Genomic DNA, 4,475 nt, shown 5'->3' with positions numbered 1-4,475 from the left:
AAATCAAGAGCAACCAAACATCTTTACAAAAACTAGCATCAAAACCAGAGCTTAATGTATCAAAATCTACAATTGGAAGAATTGTTAGTACATCTCATCTATAAGAAGAAAAAGCCTGCACCATCACTAGCCATGAGCAAAAGCACTTGCAGTAAGCACAGGAAAAAATGGGATGGACAAACACATGGAAGCACATCATCTGGAGTGATGAGAAGTTTAATCTCAATGGACCAGATGGTTGGACTTGTTATTGGCATGATTTGAGGGATGAAGAAGAAATATTTTCAAAATAGCAGCAAGTGGGAGGCTCAGTGATGGTATGGGGTGGGTTTAGTTGGTTTGTCAAGACAAATATTGCATTTTTCAGTGGCTGAATAAATTTGTAATTAAGGGTAATACAGTTAGGTATCACCTTATGTCTTCTGCACTTCAACAGAAAAAGCAGCTGGGCATGTAATTTATGCCATAGTTTTTCCAGCTTCAACGTGGAATGCCATTTTTTGGAATTCATGCTAACACACTTACTTGAGAGAAAAAGAATAAGTCAACAAAAAAACAGCATTAAAGGGCTTTTTTAAATTCCTTTGCTAGTGCTTTTGATATTAATATAAATATTGTCATCAGGCAACTGAAATGCAAGCTTTTTCTGAACAAAACTTTTGAAGTACAGAATTGGAACAACGTTTTGTTGTTCCAATTTTGTTGTTCCAAATACAGAATAGCATATGATGTCTGTATACTACATGCTCAACTGTATCACTACATTTTTCCAGAAAGAGACAATCCTATAAGGTTGCTTTAAATTGTATCATTGTTGCACAGAAAGTTGTTTTTTCACTATGATATAGTAATTACTTACTACAATCATCATATATTCGCTAATAAAGTTTTATTCACTTTCAACACTTTTCGTAGTGAATAGCTTTTTTTGTCAGAGTGTATTTTTGAAATAGAAATTGATATAACAGTTATGAGATTGAAATATTGATTGATACAGTCTCCAAAAAGAATTTGAGAATTTATCAATCTACTCCATATGGCTTTACTTTGTTAATTATTTGTGTAAGTTACACATTGTACTTACACATGCCTTGTTAAAACTATTTATTATGTAACTCTTTTTTCAAAATGAAATATCTGTTATTTATTTATTTTTTAAATTTTCCTTTGAAAATTACTTGTCACCAAAAATTTTCACATGGAATAATGCATCAATTTTTAAGAAATTTCTTGATAATATCAAATATCTCAATAATGATTTTATAAGAAGAATATGAAATTTTACAATACTGATTTGCTAAATTTCAAAACCATAATGATGTAACTTGAATACATTCTATGTAAAACTAACATCTTCAACTGAAGACAAGTTGATATTAATATGTTTGAAAAACACATGGAACTCCAGCTATTTTTCATTATTATTTTATTAATGAAGATCATTGTTATATTCGATTTCTTGCAATAAATTGATTTTTTTTAATTTTTATTCTTTATTGTTTACTTACTTTTTATTTTTGCTTCAAAATGAATTATATGCATAGACAAGTAATTGTTAAAAAAGTAAGTTACACTTGTATCAAAAATAAAAGTATGAAACATATGGGTCAAAAATTTTTGTGTGAAAATATAATCCAAGCATAACTTTTCAACATAATCACCAAATTTATTTAAACATTTATCATAGTGTGGTACAGGTTTTTCTATTCCTTCTTGGAAGTATTCCTGTCCAATATGTGATAACCATTCTCCTGTCACATTTGTAATGTCTTCATCACACTCATATCAGCAATTCGAAAGATCCTTTTTCATGGGCCAAACACATGGAAATCAAAAGGTAAAAGATCTGGACTGCAGGGAGGATGTTTCCATACAGTGCATTTAAATTTTTCTAGTAGGGCCTTCATGATGCTTGCTGAATGAGGTGTGGCATTGTCATTGCAAAAGCTTTCTCACCATACACTTCCCTTAACTGGCATTGAATTTCAGTAGCAGGGGTCATGCTGCATAGTGCCAAAGTTGCCACTTGGTGATATTTTTATTAAAGTGGCAATAAAAATATAATACTGGTGATAGCACATGGCAATAAAAACCCTAATCTGCTTATTTCGACATTCAGCATGAAATTGAATCACAAAACACTCTTTAGGAAAAACAATAGAATGTCTAGCTCCTGTGCACACACCTAGTATTTTCTTGATGTCACGCAGCAAATTCAAGCAGAAAAGTAGGAAGTGACATTGAGAACAAAAGACAGTTTTGTGAAATGCTGCCCAGCATTTCTAGATTGGAGAATTTATTGACTGACAGAAAATTTGAGGAATTTTTTTGGTTAATTTTTTTTTCTTTGATCTTATTTCAGTAGACTAAAACAAAAATTTTGACATGACAGAACCTGTGAAATACTGTTTAAACATTGTGATAAAATGTGTTACTCAGAATTATTCAATAAAAAATTATTCCTATCTGTAACAAGTAGAGAGCCAGGCAGAATTTTAGTTTAGCTTTGGTTTTTTTTTAATGTGTAACATTATTGATCTGGAATTTGAAAAAATTGTAGACTTATAAATTCCCACTGTCATCTGTCCACTGTCTTTCCTTAATCTCAAGAACAGAGTTAGATAGATGTAAGATGGGACCAGACATGGAAATCTTGGTCAGGAGGCCACGATTAACTATATACGAACTTCTGATGCAATCCAGAAGTCATGTTGTTTCAATTCAAAAATTTTTCCCTGAAAAGTTTTAGATAGATGATTGGCACAACTCTATTGTTAAAGTAAAAGTATAATGTAGAGGGGCAAATCATTACTAATTTGAGATGGACAGCAAATATTTTAAATTAAATAAATTAAAAATATGATTAAAAATTGCAGCCCAACATTGTGATGATAACACAATAAATAATTGCTTGTTATTTGATTATTTTACTGCATCATTAGCATTATTATTCTTCACATTTAAAGCTTATATAATAAGATTAAAATTTATGACATCATTTACACATACTTCTTCACATTTATTTTCACATATTTTTGATCATGATATACTCTGTCCTCACAAGCAAACAAGGTTCAGACATTATTACACATGAATGAAAAAGACAAGTGATATGAAAATTTAGCATTTTATTATTTTTTGTGTTAATATTATGGCCAATTTCTTTATGTGCTCATCTTGGTTAAACTTCAAATATCACCATATCTGAAAATAAATATGAAGAAATAAAAATTTATTTAATAACATGCAAGTTAAATCTACAGAGGAATGACAACGTGATTTTTAATCTCTTGTTTTATAAGCTTTAAACATGAGGAATAATAAAGCTAATGGATGTGGTAAAAAACCAAAATAATAATACCACACATTAAAAAATAAATCAAACTAAGCTAAAATTCCAAAGGTTCGAACCTATATTGTTCATCATCAGTACATAGTGTCTTATCTATTGCTATTGCCACTAAGGGACATGAAACTTTCAAAGACTTATAAACTAAACACTGAATTTTCAGAGGTCCAGTTTTTGGAAATGTTTGAAAATCATTTGGACAAGAAGATGTGTGTTTAGGGCTATGTGCAATTCAAGTTTCATTTGAATCAGAGACCCACATGTGTAGCCCCTTCCTTGTAAGTGACAGCTTAATGTATTACTTTTGCTTTCCAGAGGCCAATCTGATAAGGCTACCGGCACCTGCATAATTAATAAGTAAAACTGATGGAAATAGTTTTAAGTAACGAAAAAATTTAAAACTGATGAAATTATTGTGATATTTTTAAATTTTCCAGAGAAACCCCTGCAGTTGTGTTACATCTTTCTGCCCATAAGAAACAAGTTTCTGCATATGAACTTCCAATTTGGAACATTACATCCAAATGACATGACATCTTTCATAACTGAAAACTGATTAACCTCTGCAGCTAAGTCAACAAATCTGCTATGCCTTGTATCCAGAAGTATTATCAATGTTGCTACCAGATTTCATCTAAATATCATTTATTAACAAAAAGTTCTTGCCAATTGCAACTTACTTTTTGACTCACCCTTGTATATATACAGTATGTGGAAAAGACTGGGAGCATGGGGATTTCCCCATACAGGAATACTGTTGAGATAGTCTTAGAATTATGGTTGAAATTGTAAACAAAAATTATTTAATATAATCAAAAATGCCATCTTATACAAATTGGCCTGATTAGGATATTAATCCAAGTTTTGTTAGATTGCAAACAAAAAACAAATAAAATAATAGAAATATGTGCATATGTATATAAGTGCATGCACACAAACAAATATAGTGAATATTACTATTTACTATATTTATCAAACTATTAAGAATTTTAGTAAAATTAATTAAATATCTAATTTAATAAAACTTGTTCAATTTGTAATTAACAGATCTTCAAACAAATTAAAAAATATATAATTATAAATTGATAACTTATTTTCTGAATGAATTCATTATGTTAAATGTCAT

The sequence above is a fragment of the Centruroides sculpturatus genome, unplaced genomic scaffold (assembly GCF_000671375.1).
Source record: "Centruroides sculpturatus isolate CEXI.00-Female unplaced genomic scaffold, Cexi_2.0 scaffold684, whole genome shotgun sequence".
NCBI classification, from domain to species: domain Eukaryota; kingdom Metazoa; phylum Arthropoda; class Arachnida; order Scorpiones; family Buthidae; genus Centruroides; species Centruroides sculpturatus.
The sequence above is the reverse complement of the archived record's forward strand: the minus strand, read 5'-3'. Positions refer to the sequence as shown.